Below are 23,804 nucleotides of genomic sequence, written 5' to 3' on the forward strand. Positions count from 1 at the left end.
CTTATCCTAATCCTTGACTTTTTAACACTCCATTTTCTAGAACTCTGATTCTAAGGCAAAAATGTTGGCAATATTGCCTGAGAGTGTGGGGTGAGGGATTGATAAACAAAAGTTGCTCAGGAGTTTGTGATGGTATCAGACAGAACTGTGTCTCTATTTTTGCTCTGATAGTTAACCAATCTTTCACATTGGTCAATTTGCCGAACTTCTCTAAGCTTTAGCCTCCTTTAGGAACTCTGAGTGATTATAACATCTTTATCTACTTCATAGAGTCGTGAGCATAATGCATGTAAGGTACATAGAGCAGCATCCAGCACCTAGTAAGCAACCAGTAACGTTCTTTTGTTAACACTGTAGTATTAACACTACTACTGTTGACTCTTTTATACTCAAAGGACTTTGTGTTCCATCAATCACCTTTGGAGAATTTTGCTACTATAAAATTTACTGCATTTAAGCATTTAAAAATAGTTTGCTCGGAGGGGATCTAGCTAAATTGAGACACTAAAAGTGAAAGGTGGAGAGAAAAATGGTACCTTAGTCTTACTGTGGTGACTGGACCTCTGACTTTGTTACAAATTCTAGTACTTTGAAGTGAAAACGCTTTGAAACTTAGCAACCACTGTTACAAAGGCAGCACCGTTTTTTTTCTTTTATTTTCCCATTGCTGTGGGGTATTCATGACAGGTAGCCCATGACATCTCTGACTGTGAAATCAGTCTGGCCTTAAATGCTGTCCATTTAGTCATTTTAGTGTGGTTTTTATAAGTAAATCAGCTTTCTCAACTTTATATTTTCCAGCAGGTCTTAATAATAAAATAGGTCGGTTTTTGCCGACTGGGATGCTGTGACACATTTTTCACCATGAGGATTTTTCCCCTGCGTTACAGAAAGAAATATGGAGAGAGAGAGAAAAAATGAAATATGAGGTCTTTTTTATTTGAGTGATTCTTAGACAACTTTGAACTCAGTGTGTAGGGTGTTTTGACCCATATAAAAACCTCTCCAAAAAAAAAAAAAAAAAGACTGCTTCCTGAGAGGAAGGTCAGAGGTAATTGTGACTGTGTTTCCATTCAGCATACCTGGTTCATTTGGAAATGTGTATTCCATAGAGCACTGAAATGGAATTATAAGCTTTTGAAACTAGTGTTTGATGGACTTTGAACTGTGTTGAAAAAAAGTGGAAAATTAGAAAGCTTCTGAAAACCCAAGTTAGAGAATTTTCTGCTATTTATTGTAGCCACACAGCATCATAAAAATAAATTATTAGGTTGGTGCAAAAGTAATTGCAGTTTTTGCAATTATTTTTAACCTTTTAAACTGCAATTACTTTTGCACCAACCTAATATTTGAACTTTCAATAGGTTCCATTGAAATAGACTTTTTTTTTTAAATGAAAAGGGAAACCACTTTTTGTCACATATGTAAGAGACAATGGGGAATAAAAAATAATGTCTCCCTATTTAGAGAACTGTATGTACATCATATGGTCACCTAAAACTCAGTTTGGGGACTAGTCTTATTTATTTATTAATAATGGTAATATAATGATTTTTTTTTTCAAGTTTTGAGATGATTCTGAGCTCTTCCATATACCCTGTTTCCCTGAAAATAAGACCTAGCTGGACAATCAGCTCTAATGCATCTTTTGGAGCAAAAATTAATACCTGGTGTTATATTATATTATACAAGACCCAGTCTTATATTATTATTATATTACACAAGACCCGGTCTTATATATATTATTATATTAATTATAATAAGACCGGGTCTTATATCAAAATAAGACCGGGTCTTATATCAAAATAAGACCCGGTCTTATATTAATTTTTGCTCCAAAAGATGCATTACAGCTGATGGTCTGGCTAGGCCTTACTTTTGGGGAAACATGGTAGAGTCTAGCTTTTGAGAAATCAGTCTGTCTCGACTTTACAATATTAAATGAAGGGCACATTTTAAATGGATAGTTTGGTCCTATAATATTCTGAAGAATACTGAGGAATATTTTCTTTTCCAGGAAATAGTTCAATATTTTTAGAAAAGCCCTATTTTTAAATCACCACCAATAATCCACTGCTTGTGCAGCCCTCTGTTGTTGACTGAAAACTTTCTGTAGAATTTGTAGGCAAACGTGAAAAGAATATACCACAGTTGTGGGAAAATAAAAAACATACCCCCAATTGAGGGAACCCTACAAGAGAAAGAAACTGGAAGAATTTCCAGTCTTCATTTTCTTATGTATTTCAAACATCAAGGAAAGCCCTGACTAACTTGAACGTGGTTTGAAAGTGAAAAAAATAAAGGGCTTACAGAAAGCATCCATAAAGGAGAATTTAGACTCAGAGTCTGAAATAATTTACAAAGGATTTATTTCTATTTTAGAGGATGTATTCTAAGAGGATATTGTGCATTATCATAGAAAACCTTGCTTAAAAACTAGCTGACGCAATTAGATTTGGTGTGTGTCATGACGGTATTGGAGATGAAGGAGTAGGGCAAATGGCCAGTTTTGCGAATTACAGAAAATACTAGACATATTTACATCATTCTAAAATGTTATAATCAATCTGTGAAGCACTAAATGAACTGCTTTTCCTAGTAGAGACAGTGCACATGTTCTGAATGATAATTGACTCTAGGATTAGTTATATTTTATTTCTAAACTGAGCCAAGGGTGACAAAAATCCATGGCTTAATCTAAAATCTTATTCTTTTATTTAACATACAACTTTAGGGGTGTAATTTTTTTCCCCTGATTTTAGATGCTGAATCTTTGATTAAAATATTTGACTTGTTGATAGTATCTTCTATTGATGTTTGAATTGGTCAATGTCTTTACACTTAAATTGAAAGTATTTATCATCATTCTTTGCTTTTAAATGATACTATTAACTTCTTCAGGTTAATCTCTTAATTTTTTCTCACTTTAAGTTCATTTGAATGGCATATTTTTCACAGCACTGGCTATCTATATTCAGCAGTTCAGTGGCTATGATTGTAGCAGATTAAAGGAACCAAAGCAGTTAATCTACCCTCTGACTAAATTTGACATATGCATTTATGCTATTTTCTTCTCTTTAAGCCAAGCCTTAATGGATTCCTCTTTTCCAAGTCTTTTCCTTAATCACTGGTGATCCTTGAGTGATAGAACACATACATTCAATGAATGCATTGAGTGCCGACCTATATTGTGTTTGACCTTCTAAAGGGTACTAGAGATATTTTGGTGGAAAAGATGCTTGTAACAAGGAGCTAGCTCTCAGACTCCCTTTCTGGGAGTTCAGGGAAGGATTAAAATATGAACTGTAACATTTGAAGGTAGAATGCAGTACTAAGGTTGAAGAAATGATGGTAACATTTAGAGATGGATTGGTTGATATCTAGATGAATGAATGAATTTGCAATGCCCCATTAGAACAGTGTACTTTTGAGACATGCAATCCATTTGTAAAGATTTCTCCTCCAGCAGTTGTCAGTGGACTGTTCTGTGGGAAAGAAACCAAAATTGGTAGTCGTAATAGGGTTCTGGTTATAAGCAAAGCCCTTGTATCCTTTGTCATTGTTACATGTTCATCTCATTTCTTAAAGGATTGACTCATTGACACACTGACTCACTGAATTACACTTTGGAGATAAAGAGAACCATGAATACCCAGAACACAATTATCTGTGTTTCTAAAGATCCTGTCTTAGTAGCATACCTAAGACTGTTTGCTTTGTTTATCTAACAGGAATAATCCACAGCTGACTTACTCTAGGTGAAGAAAACAAATCCTTTCTAATATTCTAATACCCCACAATGTTTTAATGCCCTACAACGTGCATTCTAGTATCTCTCTGATGGAGGATTGGTTCCCAGACTCCTAGACAGGTAGTGTTGGTGTGGACAGAAAGGAACCCCCACATTCTCACTGCCCCTCATGGAATGTTTTGGGACTGAACTCAACAAGTTCATCTGTTCTCCCGTGCTGGTCAGTGATGCAATGGTCTCACACACCTTGCTACCCTCTTCCGTCTTTCATCGCTTCCATGCTCCTACCAAACTTTAACTCTTGGCTGTTTCCATGTGTGTTTCACCATTTTCTTTCCCCCTCAGTTGTCTAATCTTAAAGAGGTCTTCCTCAGCTCAATGTCAGAATGCCCCAAAACCAGCCCATTTCTGAAATAGGCAGTGTAAACATCATTAAGCTTTCCTTGATTTTCTCAGCTAGTCAGAATCTTTTTCCCAAAGCACTTTGTAATTCTAACAACTGATAATTATCACTTCCAGTTTGCAGATTTCTAGAAACTCTGATGTTAGTTTCCATCACTGGTTTGGAAGACTCACATGAGCGTTTTAGTCATGTAAGGCAGCCAAAGTTAGTGTTTAAATATGACCTTGTATTTACTGAAGTACATTATATGCTTATTATCAAGTATTTGCAGATCCTGCATGATTGGCCTGTAACCTACCCTACTCCCACTTCCTGTCACACTGCACCACATGGGCTCCTCCCCTTCAGCCCCGCCCCCCCGCCCACCCCACTCATTTAATGATAATTTGCTGTTATCCGCCCTGCCCCATGCCCCACACACTGCTTAGGAAGTCTAGCCTTAGCTAACACCTACTCATCATGAACATCTCTCATCTTAAACCCACTTCTCATCCAAACCTGGCCAAGCCCTCCTCCCCAGCAATGAAATCACACTTTTTGTTTCTTTCATGTTATCTTATTCCTGACTGTCATGCGAGGCGGCCTGCAGGGTCTCAGCTCCCACTCCCCACACAAAAACACAGGATATGGTGAGGCCAAAAAGGAACACCCACGGAGCCACAGGTAGGGAAGTCATGCCACTATAGTCTCACTGGAGGCTGGATTCACACAACGTGCAACTTGCTGTCCGCTTTTCTGCCGACCGACCGACTGGCTGAGTTCCCTCGACTCTCCTCCACTCGACTCCCCAGCGCCCCCGTGGCAGTTATATTAGTGGCCAATGGCTCAAGGGTTAGAGCTGACGGCCAACTAGGCACAGCTGACGGCCATCTACTACTACCCAAGCCAGCACCTTTCCCCGTGAGGCCGAGAGCCTGGAAACTGCTCTCGGGGGCTCTGTCCCCACACTGACTTACATAGTATTTTCCATAAAATTTATCCATATACGCGTTCACACAAATCTGTGCATAACCTGAATGAACTTTGAGCTCATTTGCATACTCTAGCCGCCTTTTAAATAATTATACCCTTGCCCCCCAAAATCAATGTGAGAAATATACTCAGTGCATTTATCTTCTTTATCTTCTTGGAGGACATTGAGAGGGATCCAATTTAGACTCCTATCGCACTCCTCACAAACCCTTGTCCTTAATGCCTTCTGTTTTCCTGATTTCCCCGAAAAGCAGGTTCGGTACTTCTCACTTGCCAGGCAGCACCGACTTTACCGTGAGCCGGCCCATGAGCGCTGTCTTTGATCTTGCAGGTCTTGGCCACTGAACTAACTCTGCCTCTCAGGCTCGTATTTGCTTGTTTCTTCTTTGCTTTGCTTCCTGGAATTGCCCTCAGCAGTGGACTGTGGCACCACTCAGAACTCTCTCCCCCCTTCCTTGCATGTCCTTCTCCATGTGATTTGTACCCACAAGGCCTGGCCGTTTTTCTGATTCTGTAACGTAAATAGCAGAGGAGGCAGGCTCTTCACTGGGGAGAAAGTGCTAAAAGTGGGTGCAAAGACAGGGGGCTCAGAGCAAGGAAAGATGGCCAGGAATGCTGTGGGGCCACTGGGTGACTGGGTCCTTAATGTCTGCTTGGTGTGAGACTGACTGCTGGCCCCACAAGGGCAGGGGCCACTTGTGTTTGCTTCACTGGCACATCTCGCGTGGTGCTGGGCCAACAATAGTTGCTCAGGGGAATCAGCTGAATGCCTATATAAAGGAGCAATTTTGAAGTCATTAAGCTGCTGAGTCAATGCTGTACTAAACTGCAAACACTAGAGGGAGATCAGAGAAGGACTTTCACACAATGAATATAACAGAAGTCAAGTTTCTTCTGTGTTTGCTAGGATGGAAATTTCACTTCTCCCTCCTTGTCTTAAAAAAAAAGGAAAATGGTGTGAAATCTGAACTGAATCTGGTACAAATGCTTCCTCTTTTTTTAATGATGGCCCCTACTATCTGTAGAAAAAAAAATAGTAGGAACGCTGATGGATATTGTAAGATACTCACGTGAATAGAAGTCTCGTGAACTTGCACTCTCATTAAACAAAACAGATGGGCTAGAATGAATACCACTAATAGTAATCTGAAATGATAAATGATGGACACGTGAAGGAATACTGGGGAGAAAAAAATGTTGTGCTTGAAAGTATTCACTTATGTTCTCACAAATAAGGTCATTACTGTAATTCATAAAATATATAGAAGTAGGAAATGACTTAGTATAAGCAGAATTAAGTTCATGTGAAGCTCTGGGGCAGATTGCTGTGTCTGAAACAGGTATTCAGGCTTCCTCTCTGTTTGACCTTGAAGATATAACGTAAATGTTGTTTTTTCATCTGTAAAACGGAGGTAATAATATTATGTGTTTCATTGGAGTTTGGTAAGGATTGAAGGAATGAATGCACAGGAAGTTCTTAACACATGGACTGGCACCTGTGTAGTAAGAATGTAACGCGCTTGCTAAATAGCTCTTGGGTGGTATTAGAAGGAGGCATTTATGTTAATGTACTACATTTACTAACATTTCCCTGCTTCAGCCCTTTCCTCTCTTTGGATTCCTTTTTAATGATGATGCTGTTAAAATTTTTGCTTTCTTGGACTGTTCCTCATAATGTTTGGGACTTTGATTGTTTTGTGGGGAGGAGTACTTTTCTATTCTTTTTGTAATCCCCCTGCATGGTGGTTCATCTGGTGGAACAGACAGATAAGGCCCCAGCAGTGGTTTATGAAAGAGTGTGCAGAGCAGTGGTGCCTGGAGGAAGATTGCAAACATGAGTGGGAAGATGCTGCTGAAATGCTCTTTGCTGAAATGGTGGTAGCATTTACGTTTCAGCTGCATTCACACTGTAGTTCATAGTAAATCCTCCTTTTTATATTTGCTTCACTCTGGGCTTTCCTATTGTTGGATTTGGCAGAAGCTTTGATAAGCAAATGGATGAGCACTACCTCAAAGGGAACAGGTGACCTTGAGGCAGAAGGGAGGGGAGAAGCTGAGAGGACTGAGTAGACAGAATTGGAAAATGGTTTAAAAAAAAAAAAATTGCCTTTTTTTTCACCTTGAATGTGTTAGAGTATTATTTTTTTTCCCCCTCCAGATAAACAAAGGGCGGCTGGAAGTCATTTCTAGATGCTTTAATAAAAAACTGACTCTTCTTTTTTTAAATAAAATGATAGAAAAGCCCTCGGTGGCACCACAGCCCTAATGTGTAGAATGATGCATTCTGACATCAACTTTAAAAATTAAAGATGTCCATTAGGTATCACATATATCATTTTGAAAATAATGCCATGTCTTCTGTCTAAATTTGAAAGAAGTATCATTTCAATGATCTAAAAATCTATATAATGTAGATATCTATAAGGAAGAGAAAGTCAGCATAAAATATAAAGAGACACTGATATGCTGACATCTTAATAGCCTTCTAGTTTCAAACACCTGGGTGGTGGACCTCATCTATTGTTTTCATTTACATTAAATCATAGTAAAGAGACAAAAAGGGACCTTAGAAAGCACCTATTCAGTGAATCAAATTAATCATTTAAAAAATTCTAAGTTGGAAGTCTCACTGAAACAAATGAGAAAGGAATTAATTTGAAACTACTACCGTGTTTCCCCGAAAATAAGACCTAGATGGACAATCAGCAATAATGCGTCTTTTGGAGCAAAAATTAAGATAAGACCCAATCTTATTTTACTGTAAGACCAGGTTTATAATATAATATGATATAAAATATAATATAATATAATATAATATAATATAATATAATATAATATAATATAATATAATTAATATATAATACAAGGTCTTATATTAATTTTTGCTCCAAAAGATGCGTTAGAGCTGATTGTCCAGCTAGGTCTTGTTTTGGGGGGAACCCGGTAGAATAATGACATGTAGCCAGTATTGGATTCAGTTCAATTTAAAATCAGGACAACTTTTATGTTTTACCATCTGCCTCACAAAGAACCTTGTAAAATTTGAATACTACAATCTTGAGAGATTCCTATATGAGGACAGCTTTTTTTTAAAGGCCATTTAAAGAACATAAAACCACAATAAATAATGTTGGTGCTTGTCTGAGTTGAAAAGATAGATTTGTGATTTAGAGACTCAAGTCTTCCACTTGAACTTCTGCCCTCTATAAAACTTCCCAAGTCCAGCAAAGCCTTCTATCCTGTGTAACAAATAAACAAATGGAGGCTCGCAGAAGGCAAGCATCTGGGCCACATGTATCTCACCTAGAATCGAAACCCACAACTGTACAAACTGCTGGTTTTAGGGCATTGCACTTATTAAACAAAATAGGCAAGAGGCATGAAACAGAAATTATCTCTGTCTGCTGAATTTTCATGTCCTAGTTATATGTTAAGGAGACCTAGATGGAAGACAGGTGACCTGTGCTGCCAAAGTATATGCTTTGCTTTTTATACGTACACATATGTGTGTGCATCTCTGTAGAGATTTTAATCAATTGCCAGCTTTAGTTTATGGTTAAGATATGAATAGCATAATGTTTTAATAGTCCAATTAGTTGAGTCTACTGAAGTTCCCCGCAGACACAGACTGTGACATATTCATCTTCCAGGCTCATGCCTTACATATTGCCTGTTCAATGAGGAAAGAAAGGAAGTTCAAGAAGAAAAAAGAAAGCAAGGGTAGGTGTTTGTGCCAGAAAAAAAGAGTATTAATATGCTTGAATCAAGGTTTCACTGAAGCTGATCATTATGAGAAAATATAAGATTCTTCACAAAATGACATATTTGGTGGTAGACACTAATGAGATAGATCTAGTTACTGTCTGCACAATCTTGATGGAATAATACCTTTTAAGAATACTAGTTCACTATTTAGTGATTTAGCGTTTAACATGTGCCAAGTACTGTGACTGGGTTAAAATATCAAGTAAGACATGGTCCTTTCCCACATGGAATTCACAGAAGGTACTCAAGCAAATGAATAAATGGGATATCAAGTGATAGATGCTAAGATTGTCTGTATACCACATACAGGGTAGCTCAGAGAAAGGAGCCCCATCTATCAGGTATGAGGCAATGAGCTTGATTGGGTGAGGAGAACAAGGGTAGGGGCTGAACCATGACAACTCATTTTTTAGTTATAATCTCACCTCCTCCTTTCAGACTGTGGGAAATGTAATGTGGGTCATCAGACATGATACCTGTTTCATGTTCTTGCTTCTCTGTTAATAGACTCTGCTTCTCCTCTTGAATGAGAAAAGAAACCAAGAAAGTTTAGTTCTTATTTGAAATAGGTCTCGAAATTAAACTAGGATGCAACTAGTAGAGAAATAGCCAGGATGAGGACAGGAGAGTATTTCAAGACACAATCTGAAAGAAGAAATAGCACTGCATGTTTGAAGGTGGTATACCATGGTTCCCTGAAAATAAGACCAGGTCTTATATTAATTTTTGCTACAAAAGATGCATTAGGGCTTATGTTTAGGGGATGTCATCCTGAAAAATTATGCTAAGGCTTATTTTCCGGTTAGATCTTATTTTCGGGGAAACATGGTAGTCCTCAGGTAGTGGAGCTGAAATGAAAGGGACAAGTAAACTTGACTGAAGTTATATAATAACATTTACGGCTTGGAGAAGTGGAAGTGATGAAGAATGCACTTAAAGGTCAAGAAAGCAATTTAAGTACATTGTCTGAAGATGGCTAAAGTTTAATTAAGTTTGATGAAAATATTTGTTTCACCTCTTTCTAAATATAGTATAGACATTTGTATGTCTAGGAAAATATACATAATTTTATGTTCTGTAAAAACATTGAAGATATGTAAATGTATGATTGAATCCAAATGTGCCCTCATTTCTGGATATGGTTGAGATATCCTAAAATTTATCTTTACTCCTTCCCTGTCTTTAATTCTTGGCATCCAGTTAGTTAACATGCCAGCTGATTCTGCTCATGTAAGTTAGTTTTTAATGTGTAACTCTCAAAACATAGTATCATGACAGAAGAGGAACAAAGACTTCCCAAATCAGTATATGCAGCCAGCATCACCTTGATACCAAAACCAGACGAAAACATTATAAGAAAATGATATACAAAGTCCCTTATGAATGAATATAAAAAGAAAAGGAGTCAATATGGTACTAGGAAGCCAAATCCAGAAACATATATAAAAAAGGATTATACACCACAATAAAATAGGATTTTTCCCAGGAATGCAAGGTTGGTTTAACATATGAAAATCAATCAACATAACATCATATTAATGGAACAGAGGACAAAGACCACATGATAATTTCAGTACACTCAGAAAAAACATTTGATGAAATCAACAACTTTTCATATTAGAAACACTCAATAAACTGGGAATAGAAGGAAACTTCCCCAATCTCATAAAGTGCATCTGTGAAAAACCCACAGCTAAAATCATACATAACAGTGAAAGACTGAAAGCTTTCCCCCTGTGATCAGGAACAAGACAGTGATGTCTGTCCCCATGAATTCAATTCAATAAGGATAGTAGAGGTTCTAGCCAGAGCAATTAGGTAAGAAAATGAAATAAAAAGGAATGAGATTGCAAAGGAAGAAGTAAAATGACTTATTCTTGGATAATATGATCTTGCATATAGAAAATCCTAAGTAACTTCCCCCACAAATATAACTAATAAATGAGTTCTGCAAGTTTATAAGATACAAGATCAGGAAACAAAAATCAACTAGATTTCTATAAAGTAGCAATAAACAATCCAAAAATGAATTTAAGATAATAATTCCATTTATAAATAGCATCAAAAATAATAAAATATTTAGGAGTAAATTTGAGAAAAGAAATGCAAGATTTGTGCAAACTACAAACCATTGTTGCAAGAAACTCAGGAAGTCCAAATATTGGAAATGCATTTTGTGTTTATGGATGAAAAGACAATTTTGGAAAGATGGCAGTGCTCCCTAAATTGGTCTACAGATTAAATGCATCCCCTAATAAAATTACAGTTGGACTTTTTGCATAAATTGGCAATCTGAGCTTAAAATTGATATGTAAATGCAAGGAACCCACACTAGCCAAAACAATCTTGAAGAAGAGCAACCAAATTATAGGAATAATGCTTCCCAATTTCAAAATTCTTACAAAGCTACAGTAATCAAGACATTGTAGTACTGGCATATGGCTAGATATATAAATCAGTAGAATAGGATAAAGAACCCAGAAATAAATCCTTACATTTATGATCAGTCAGTTTAGACAAGTGTGTCAAGACCATCCAATGGGGAATCATTAGGCTTTCTAGCAAGTGGTGCTTAGACATCTGAATATCCACATGGAAAAGAATGAAGTTGGACCCATACTTCGTACCCTATAGAAAAATTAACTCAAAATGGATCCTAGACCTAAAACTAAGAGCTAAAACTATAAAATTCTTAGCAGGAAACATAGGAATAAATCTCCATGTCCTTGGATTGGCAATGACACCAAAGGCAGTTACATATAAGAAGGCATGACACCAAAATCACAATTGAAAACAATGATAAATTAAGTTATATCAAAATTAATATCTCTGTGGTAGAAGGGATATCATTAAGACAATGAAAATACAACAGACAGACTGGGAGAAAATATTTGAAAATTACATATCTGATGAGGGGACTTTTCATAATAGTGTTATAAAGTAGTCTTACAACTCAAGAATAGAAAAAGAAGAAACAACTCAATTTAAAAAATGGGCCAAAAACATGAGTAGACATTTTTCCAAAGAAGATATACAAATGGCTAATAAGCACAGGAAAAGATGCTCAACATTGTTAAAAATTAAATAAATGGAAATAAAAACTACAATGAGATATACTTCACATCTACTAGGGTGGCTAAAATAGACAGTCAGTCAATATCAAGTATTGTTGGGGATGTGAAGAAATTGGAACTCTAATATGATGCTGATGATACTGAAAAATATTGTACCCACTTTGGAAAACAGTTTGGTGGCGCTGCAAAATTTTAAAAATAGACTTATCATATAACCCAGAAAATCCATTCCTAGAAATATACCCAAGAGAATTTAAAATGCATGTCCACAAAAATTTGTACATATATATTCATAGCAGTATTATTTAAAATAATTAAAAAGTGGAAACAACCCCAAAATACATCAATTGAAATAGACAAACAAAATGTGGTATCTCCATACAATGGAGTATCATTCCACCATAAAAGGGAAGTATTGAGCCATGCTACAAAGTGTATGAATCTTGAAAATACTATGCTAAGTGAAAGAAGCCAGACACAAAAGGCCACGTGTGGTATGATTCCATTTATGAGATGTCCAGAGTTGGCACATCCAGAGTCAGAAACTCGATTAGTAGTTGCTAGAGGCATTCAGATTATTCTGGGTTTAGTTACCAAAAAAACTTGTATCTACAGAGATGCCAAAAAAAAATGTATACACATTTTAAGAAAGGTAAAAACTATATTAAAATCGTAATACTCAATATATACCCATAATAAAAGATGAATACAAGTCATGTGTATACATTTCTTGGCACCCTGGTATATATTTCCATATTGGACATTTTATTATAAAAATAAAGCATGCACTTCTTTCTTTCTTATACTATTCTGCAATCTAGACTTCCTATCTGTCTTCCTTGGTCAGCTCAAATGCAGTCCCTTTTATCCTTAATTAAAATGAATCACTCTTTAGTATCCCTATAGCACTGCATAAAGCACTTTGATTTGGCATAACCAGTTGTGCCAAATTTAGCTAAGATTGTCAGCTCTCCTTTGCGCAGAACACTGTCAGGTTACTTGAGGATGTGGCCCGTGCACTTTTGTTTGTCTTATTCAAGTTAGTTTTTAGGGAAAACATTTTTCACATAATTATCTTTCAATAGCTATTTATTAAATTGAATCTTTGAAGAATAATGTGCTAAAATGAAAATTGAGTATGTAGTAGACATTAAGAAGACCTGTTCACCTTCTCTATGTTTTATGCCCAAGTAACCCTGTTAGCAGGCATTCAGAACAAAATGAAATGCTTTGAACTAACTGCAACCCCTGAGTGCTGGGAATTCTAATTTCTTCATTGTTACAGTATATGTTTTTGATAGTTGAGAAAATGTTTGGATAGCATCTATTCCATTTTCACTTTTAGATCAATAGCAGCCATTTGGCGATGAATTATATGATGATGACTTGGGAATCCAATGGTCGGCAGCTCTCCTTTTTCCCTTGTTCTTGTGTAAACCAGTATTTCAATGAATTAAGCTGGAGATTCTTCTCTCTGTCCTCAAGCAGCATGTGGTTTCAGGGAAGTATGAAGTTGTTTGTGTGGATCTGAATTCCTTATTTGTTCCTCTAAGCGGATCAAATGTCATATTATTTTAGGAATTATTTACTGTTTTGAGAATGTTATCAGAATGCATCAGTAAATCAATGCAAGAGAAAAATACAGAAAGAGAAGAGCTATTAGGACCTAGTCTGTTATCTCCATATATCTTAATTAGCTATGGAAACACAGGGAATGTCACAGGAAAGATAAAATATTGCTTAAGTGAACTTACAAAACCACCACTACTGTTTTATCTTAATTGTGTACCATACACATTATTTTATTAATGTACTAATTAAACAACCAGGTACTAACCAGTAAGGAGTCAAAAATATTAAAGCTAAGTTCGTAGTTTAGTGGAGGAAAATTAAGAAATGTAAAACTTGCAGTGCACCAAAGGAGTATGTATGATTTAACATAAGTAGACCAAACTAATTGAGCGTGGGGAAAACAGTTCTTCCTCTTTCCATCTTCGTTGGTGTATATTATTCCTGTTTGTGTATATGTGCTATTTCCATTCCTAGGATTTGGCTGTAGGACCAGGGGTGTCAAAACTGCGGCCCGTGGGCCAACTGCGGTCCGCAATCCATTGTTAATTAGCCCGCAGCAAGTCCCAAAAATATATTCAGTTTACTTAAATAAACCAGGTGAGGCAATACATACTTTACCTCAAGTGAGTGGCCTGGCTGTTTGTGTATTTTACTGCATATGGCCCTTGGTCAAAAACATTGAAAAAAGTTTGGACACCCCTGCTCTAGGGCATTTTTTTCTCTGATTGACACATTCTTCATGGTGATCTTACCTACACCCGTATCTTTCATAGCTGTAATACTGTGATTTATAAGAAATATATATTCAGTCTTTGTCCCCATCCCATTTCTGGCACAGAGCTCCTAAAACCCTTGGAACTTCTGAAGTGATCAAAGCCATAAAGGCTGTCTTTTGTTGTGTTAGGAGGCGACTTTTGGAAAGCACCTAAGAATGGGGGCTGGTATCCAGAGGAGCCAACCTGTGATTGGAGGGTTGGAACTTTCAGTCCCACCCCCTGATCTCAGGGAGGGGAGAGGGGCTGGAGTTTGGATCAATAGCTAGTGGCCAATGATTTCATCAATCATACTTATGTAATGAAGCCTCCGGAAAAACTCAAAAGGATGGGGTTCAGACAGCTTTTGAGTTGGTGAACATATGCTTTATAGGACAGACCCCATAACAATAGTTAAGGGCTAACTAAAAAGACGAAATCGATGGAGATTAGAATCCACGTCTACTCCATCCGTTGTTCTCGGCAGCACCAGTGCAGGCTTTCTGCACGGCCGAAGCACCACAGATATTTGCTTAATTAACGAATGATGCTTTCACAGGCAGCCAAAGGCAAGATGTTTTGAACACCTCTTACATGTACTTTTTTATTCTATGCTGAACATTACCCAGACTTTCCATCCCCCAAAGAATTATCCCCCAAACCACTCCTCTGACCTCCACTGTGCTGCTTCCTTCCTCCCACTCTGATCCTACTGATGACCTCACCAAACACACACGCACTTAGAAACCTGGTGGCCAGGTTTGTTTTTGTTTGTTTTTCCTCTTGTGCTGTGTTTCACTTTCCATCCTGACAATCTCAAAGCATCACTTCCTGAGAATTTATCCAGTCTGCTCTGTCCCCTCTATCCAGACTCAATTTCAAGCCCTCATGATCTCTGCCTTAGACTATTCTAAGATTCGAAGAGCTTTAGTTAACTTCCCTGCTGCCCATGTTATCTTCCTTAAATCTGTCCTTCACAGCGTCCCATGATTTAATTCATATGTTTAAAATCTGCTAACCATTCTTCATTAGCTTTAAGAAAGGTCTTAATATTTTGGATCAGGGACCCCTTCGAAGAGCTATGGACCCTGTCCTGAGTGTCTGTGGGACTTGAAGGGATGCCAGATTAAATAAATCTGACAGAGATGGTGACATTTCTCATACCATATGCAGTGTGCTTTGTGATTTGGCCTGTCCATCTCTACAGTTTCAACTCTAGCCACTTCTTACCTGTAATGCAAATATGCCAGAATACCAACTGGCTCATAGCAGCCTTAATGCACCATACCTTTGCTAGAAGTCTTTTCTCACCTCTTCATTGGCACTCTTCTCTGAATAACATGCACCTCTTACATGCTTTCATGGTGCCCTGTTCATAGTTTACCTTTGCATTGACCATATTGCATTATAATTGAATGTTACCATGCCAGGAAGTCACTCTACTGGCACAGTGTTTCATATTCGTATGTATACGTTGACATAAATATGTAGCCTGTCAGTCAGTGGTTGTTGAATGAGTGAATATAGGATGAACTACCTTAGTTCTATATGTCTTGGTAATCTTTCTTTTGCTATACTATACCTCTTGCTGCTATCTTAAGAACTATGTCACTTTTTGCAACACAAAAAAGTTAGATATAATTTGCATACAGCACAATGCACAAATCTTACAGCTCAATAAATCTTTATAATCCTTATATCTCTATGTATTTATATTTGTGTAACCACCACCCAGATCAAAATATGAAACATTTCCGTCATTCTAGAAAGTTCCCTCGTGCCCCTTTTTGCACCAATAGTTCACTTTTTAAAACTCCTATCATCATACGTTAAACTTGCTCTTGAGCTTAATGTAAATGAAGTCATATATTTGACACTCTCAAAATATTCCCCCCCTCAGGTTCATGTGAGACTTTTATTTTGGTGATATTTCTGCATACCCAATCACACTATAACCAGCCTAAAACCACTTAATTAACACCTCCCTATTGGGGACTAGCTATGTGTATTAACATCCTTTGTGCTCTGAAAATGATCCTATAATATTAATAACTTACATGGGATTGCTAGCAGCTATATGTTAAATTGAAAAATAAAAGTCTATTACAGTTGTTATAGCTTAGCTATTTATTTCATGAGAATATAAAATTCCTTTCCTCTCTACCCCTTAAATCCCATATATAAAAACATATCCCTCTTATCTCTGTAAGGTCCTACTTCTTATCTGTAAATCTTTTAACATTCCCTTCTCTTTACATTTATGGTTGCCTAACCCAGCGTATTCCAACCTCTGGATGGTGGATATTCTAAGGTGTAAACATAAAACATCATTGCATTAACATCATATTAGAATTTTGAGAGGAAGCCCACATAGGACATAAATAAACCCTAATAGGATGCAGAATCAGGTGGCATCACAGCAATAAATCAGTGCAGCTCAATTGAGCAGAGAACAAAGGGGTGGGGGACACAGAAAGACAGGTGACTCACCCACCTGTGATCCTTGAGTGCTTGTTCACCTACCTCATTTTACCCACCTTCTTAATTTCTGCACATGTTTTCCCCTATCCGTCTTTTCTATGTGCATCTTCATTCTCTCCTATTCTTCCCTAGGTACTTAATGTATAAGGTGGAGTTAATCAGATAGAATAGGTTGGGGAATGAAACCAGCATGAAAAAAAATGTGCCAGACAGACGGAAATATGTGCAAAGGGTTGTGGGTCCCTGGCATGTTCAAGGATCACAAATTTTAAAAAATGGCATGAACACTGAGCAGGAGGTGGTAAGCCTGTGATCAAGGGTTTGGTGGGAGCTGTGGCCAGAATATTTCCGTGAGTCATATGCTTTCATGGCTGTGTGATCTGGGACATCTTGCTAAGTCTTTGTGCCTCAGTTTCTTCATCTGTTTTAAAAAAAAACCACAATAGTGCCTACTGCTTAGGTCTGTTCCCAGGATTAAATGAATTGATACCTATAAAGTGTTTAGAATTATGTGTGGCACATAATAAGCACTTTTTAATTGTTTGCTTTGTAAAATCAAGCCTAAAGAAAAAGTTGAAGTCACTTCCCAGAACTGTTCACTTAGAAGTTTATTTATAATTAAAACGTTTTTCAACTAATCTGAATAGTTTGTCTGCAAGTGTTAAAGGGAATGACACTACATATTTATTTTTTTGACTAACTGCGTTTTAGGACAATTCTGAGAGATTGAAGCCACACTGAAGAACAAAGGAAGGAGTGCTGAAAAACACTAGGGACGATTAGTTCAAGTGACTTTTTTGTTTTGCATCCCAAATTCATTCTTCTGATGCTAATTCTATGTTCAAGACTTCTGGAATTTGGGTTTCTAGAGAAGAGATACGTCTAGGTTTGGTGATATGAGATAAATGAAAGAAATAGCACACTAGATCACGTCTACCCTTGTGAGGACACTGGGGAAAGGGCTGGGTAAGATCTCTGAAGAAAGAAGATCTCTGAAGATCTCTGAAGAAGTTTACAATGAAGGGAACAGAAATACAGGGAGCAGGGTTTCACGGAGGTATTGGAGGAACTTATATTTGCGTTGAAGGATGGGCTCTCTGCTCTCACTACTTATCGCTGCCTTTGCTGTGGCTGCCGGAGCAATCCAAGTTGCCTTGAATTCCCCCACAGCTTCCAAACGACAATATCATTCTTATTGTTTCCTGCTCCAATCACTGCCTGCAATCAGAGTGATATTCATAAGTTGCAAATCACCTCCCTCTCTGGGATTCAAATTTCCCTTGTCTCTTTATGATTCATGAGAGGGAATGGAACCATCTGCCCCCTCGCTTCCAAAATAGCCTCTGATGACTTCTCTTGACTCACCTTTCACCCAGCCATTCCGTGTACTTCTCCTTTAGGCATATCAAACTTTTGTTGTTGTTGCTGTTGTCTGAGCATCTCATGAACATCTGCACATCCCCTCTGCTCACTTCCTTTACCTAATTTCTTTCTCCTTATTAGCAGGTGTCGGCTTAGGTACTGTTTCTTCAGGACATGCTCCAAACCCTCAAGCGTTGGTTGTCTGCCTCATAATACCATGCATTTATGATGCCATGCATAGTCTTTCCATAATCCTATTTCTGTATGGTCTATATAGACCATATGTCTATGGTCTGTAATACTATTTGTAAGCTCCATAAGGCAGCGTCTAGTCTGATTCACAACTGTTGTGTGCACAATACACAGCATATATTTCCAGGGTTGATAGAATTCTGTGGAGTTACATTTTTAGTGCCTGGCCCATAGTAAACATGGGGTAAATATTTACTGTGAATGGGTTTTATAAGTCATTGATACCTGCAAGGCTGTACCGAAAGGTGGTGATATATTCAGGACAAATCAGATAATAAATATTTTCACTTATATAAAGATAACATTTGGTCAATAATACAAAATGTTTTGAAAATACTGGTTGGACATACACTTGTTGAGTTCCTAGTCTGTGAATAAGAATTCTGTGCAATAGGTATTATTGCCTCCATTTTCATCTGACATTTCAACCTCAAACAGGTAGTCTGACCTTCAGGGAGTGGCAGAGACAGGACTGCTATCCAAGCATGTTCACTGATGTAAAAGTAAAGAAGGGTCACCCATTGGAACAGCCTTGGTGATGGAAAGGGTGTGCCATCCTTCTACAGTTTCATTAGTCTCCCCAGTATAGGTAGATTTTACTTGTGTTTATTGCTTCACTCTGAGAAGATCCTCCAATCACCCATATGAGTGTTAAGGCGAGAGAAAGAGATAGAGATGCTATAGAGGTAGAGATAAGGAGAAAAGAGGGGAAGTGGGGAGGGAAGGGAAGAGGAAAGGAAGCTTTTGACAGGAAACATGAAGTCATGGATCATGGATCAGACAACAGACTGCTTTCTGTTCACAGAGCACCCTAACACTGGTTTGCTGAGCCCAGTCCCCACAGAACAATGCATTGAAAGCCTGATCTTACCCTGTATGTGCAGTAGGTTGTAGCACAGGAGTGGAACCACAGAATTAGAAAAGTAAGCTTTTATATTCTTTTGGCATATCTTCCCATCAGAGAGGGAGAGGGAGGGGGAGGGGGGAAGGGAGGGGGAGGGGAGGGGAGGGGAGGGGAGGGAGAGGGAGAAAATTAAACAAATCTTCAGGGAGGAGAGGAGTGGAAAGTCACTTGCTTTATCACTGAAATGTAAACAAATGAGTCTGGGATGATAATTCTCCAAATCTCCCCAGAGCTATACACTGTCTCTACAGTGAGAAGAGTTTGTAGGTTTAACTGGCTCCAAGTTAATTTCAAAAGATGCATAGAAATTGAATAAATAACTAGTGTGTATGTAGATAAAACGGGTGGTTAAGTTGTAGATAAGGACATGATTCAACAGAGACATGTACTTTTTAAAAAACTGTGTCAGTTGGGAAAGTCTGAAGAAGAGGCTCCAAATTTAGTTGCCTCAAAATTTCTATCATCCTTTTTAGGAAAACTGATATTATCTTTTAGATCATCAAACTACTTCAGATATTCTAGGTGACTGTACTATATAGATCTGCCCTCAAAATTAGAGCCTCATTTCTCAACTTTCTCTTAGTAGTTAGGCCATCATTGGTCTCTGTAGTACTCTTCATCATCGGTGACAGTTCATTTATTTGATTATTCCACTAGTTACATCAAGCTGTTAACTCCCTCAAATGCATTGAAGAACAAGTCAGAGAATACTTAATTCATGATTTACATACATGTGTCATAGCACACATATGCACACAAGCCTACGTATCGTCATACAAACACACTAATATTGTCCATTTCTTAGTTACAGTAAAGGTATGCAAAGTCTTATTCAAGGTCAAATTATAGTGAGGTAAAACAATATCTGCAAATGGGCAAGTCATCCTAGAGACTTGTAACACATATGCTGGAAATACTTCAAAGTGGTGTTAACATGCAACTGAATAAATTTGCAAATGTTGTACAAATTTCCTTTCCTAGATACTTAATTTAATTGATACTCATTAGAATTCAAAGCATTTCATTTTGATTAGGGAGAAAACAAATCACAAAGGGAGTGTAGATAATCAGATGACAATCAGAGCATTCCATGTAGTGTGTGTGTGTGTGTGTGTGTGTGTGTGTGTCTGTGTAGATATATATCCATATCAATGCACCATATGTGTGTTGTTATATTACTCTATACTGCATTATATAAAGGGGGAATTTTCAGTCTTTTTTGGAGCAATTTTAAAATTGTGTTCTCTTTTTACTTTGCTGTTCTATGAAAATATTAGTGTAAATGCTGATGAGTAATTTTCAGCCCTTATATTACATACTCATATTTATATTTAGGCACTAAAGAAATTCTCAGCTGGGTTAGCATCCTCACAGCTCAGCTGCCACAGAGAGGGTGGTCCACAATAAACCCTACTTTTTTTTTTTTTTTAGCAATGGAGATCTATATTATAATTCCCTCCTCTGTTCACCCCACAATTTTCTACATCTAAATTAAATGTCCATTTGTTCTGTTAGGAGACTTGTGAGGCTGCCTGAAGGTGAGGAGTGTGGAATCCAATAGGGAGTGGTTTACTAGATTGGCTCAAATCCCGATCAGCCCTAACAGGTGGCAGACTGTGGAGGGGATCTGACCAGAAAGGCAGGGATCTGATCGGTCAGGCAAGGCCAGCTTGATCCTTGTCTGGAGGCTCCTGGGGGATGACCAGTGAGACTGATTTTCTAGCAAGAACTGAGTTTATGTTGCTTTTTTCTTCTTCACAATTTAGAACTTTCCCTTCCTTGCAGCCATCAGAAAAGGACCCTTTAAGCCTTCTAGGGCCCCAAATGTTTAAACCAGAGTATTGTTCCCAGAAGAGAAGATCTTGACTCCATCCACCCAGAAGCAGTCAATATTTGTGAGAAGAGATACCATGAATTTAATTTCCAGCCACTTTGTGGAGGTTACCTGTGGATCAAAGTCCCTAAACCTCTGTGTGACTTTCTTGATGAAAGTCTAGTGTTTATAAGCCCCAATCTATTCCCAGAACAGAGGCAAAGATGCTTGTGTCACAGAGCTTGACTTTGCATTACAATTTGTGCATGTGATTTATAGCTTCATTTGGAATTTTTGTAGTAACCTATTTTGTATACACACACTACCTAAGCTAGTGGGTTTTGTAAACTTGAGTTTTAATTATATCATTTACTAAAGTGGAAAAAAATGCAGAATTATTAGATTTAGTAATTATTTATGAAAAGACTGATTAATAGATCCCTCCAAATAGGGGTCTAAATGGAGTAGTATCCTACCTGTGAGCTTTCATTAGAAAAAACTATTTTGAAGCTGTGTATCACACATAGCCCATTTTAAAAGTTATTTAATAATAAGCAAGTGTGTAATTCTTAAATGCTTGTCTGTTACTAGACTCATTTCAGTTTCATTTTTTTTTGGCTGGGAAATAATTTAGCCTTATTTGTGGAAATCTGGTATACAATGATGCTAACATTTGAAAGAAAAGAAATTGCATGTTTGTATCAGAAATCATTATGAGTAGTGAACAGCTGTTTCGTGTATAAAAGAGAAAAAGGAATTTATTATTTCAAATTTCTTTTGAAATATTGTATGTGACATTCATTGAGAACATTTTTTATTGTAATAATTCTGAAAGATAATAAAATACTTGTACTTTATTAGTGTTTAAGTTTTGTAGCAATGAGGAACAACCTTTTCTTTTTAAAAACATGATTTCATTTTGTACTTACTCATCATATTCTGCAAAATATGTAAATCGCTAACAATATAATCTAGTCAGGTTTTTCATTGCTACCATCATCACCATCTCTGATATTATGTTTAACATTTCAGCTTCAAAGAACCCCAGATTTGGGTTCCCCAGAAGGAACCCAAAGAATCTTTAGTGGTATGTCCTACTACTGAGTTTAGTTTCTTAAGGATGGGCAGAGATGAAGAAATTTTAATCAATTTTAAATTACCATTATTATACTTTACAAATGGATTTAAGTTAATAGAGCCAAAATTATTTTCCACCTATATTAATGCCTGCATTTTAAACTAATTTTTGTTTGACAACAAAAGTATAAAGATATATATGTGATTAAATGTAGTTCTAACAGTGTTTTCAGCATGAAAACGTGGTTTCTGGAGACAAAAAGATGAGAGAATCTCTTAATCTGGGGGAAGTATGTGTATATACGATTCATACATATGATGCAGATTCTAAGTACTTTAATAAAGCTAATAATGAATTGCGTGGATAGCTTCCTTTAGTGCCTAGCAGTTGTTTTAGAGGGGCTACATTTCCCATGTTGTAACCCCCAGCACATTTCAGGGTGCTGGCTTGATTAATTGTCTGTATTTCCCAAATTATAAGCGCTTGAGAGCAGACATGAAGTTATCCTTCCCAGTGTATACTGAATAGCAAAAACAATGACTTGCCAAATATTTATGGAATAAATGAATAAATGAGTAATAAACACATTTGGTAATGAGCTGCTAGGATATGGGGACAGATGTTACTGTTCACAGGGAATTTTGGTCAGTTCCTACAAGAGCAATAGTTAAGTAAATTATTTAACAAGCAATTTTTAGGGCTCCAATCAGCCATATTTTTAAGGACATGGTTTCTTTGCCAAGCATACACCATGCTTCTCTGAGTCTCTTACATTTTCCTTTTTCGTTTCAAAGAGTAAATGGTGTCATAGAGATCAGTTGTCTTAAGATATTTTTTGAGATAATCATATGGCCGCATGTAATTTGCAGAAAACGAAGAAATTCACATACTTAAGGAAGGTATGTAGACAACATGCCTTTGTATTAAGATGAGGGCTACCTAGATGGATAGCACCTTCCCCAAAGAGACTGTAGGCAGCATCCACATAAACTCATAATTACTGTATGCTCGTAGGAAGACTTGTATTGAGTTCATTGGAGACATCCTTGCTCGCTGTTTAATAACAGACGTTAATAATTGCATCTTACAGTTTGTTAGGGAATATTTCAAAATACACAAGAAAATTCTGAATGATAGGCTATATATTCCTGTATATGTAGGCTATGTTTTCCACATCTTTTTATTGCCGAAAAGCACTTAAAATGGTGACTTGCCTATCAGTGACTCTCAGTAAATAACTGTGGAATGAATGAATACATGAGGAATATACATTAGTGGTGAAAGCTAAAAATCCTCGTTCTAATTCTTGGGAAACTAAGCTAAAGTGTCCATTGCAGCCCTTTGATGTATAGCTAAATGTTTTTTCCTTGTTAATAGTAACTTTTTATTGAACATCAGCATTATAAACTAGAATTTTTATATGCATTTTTCTAACCTTCAGAATAAGGGTTAGGAATTGTACTTCCCATGTGTAGATGAGGAAACTGAGTCACTAGGAGGTTAAATAACTTGTCCAAGTTGATGCATATGTTTCTACTGTTTTAACTGGTAGAATGTGGATTTGAATACAAGCCATTCTGATTCAAACCTTGGCCTTCTTTTTCGCCATCTTACTACGAAAATGT

General features: G+C 37.1%; 1 protein-coding gene across 3 annotated transcripts in view; it reads left to right on the forward strand.

Annotated features, from left to right (window-relative positions):
• MYO16 (myosin XVI) overlaps window positions 1–23,804 on the forward strand; it is a 542,975-nt gene that overhangs the window by 82,872 nt on the left and 436,299 nt on the right. The window lies entirely within an intron of this gene.

The sequence above is a fragment of the Rhinolophus sinicus genome, linkage group LG04, assembly GCF_036562045.2.
Source record: "Rhinolophus sinicus isolate RSC01 linkage group LG04, ASM3656204v1, whole genome shotgun sequence".
Taxonomy (NCBI): domain Eukaryota; kingdom Metazoa; phylum Chordata; class Mammalia; order Chiroptera; family Rhinolophidae; genus Rhinolophus; species Rhinolophus sinicus.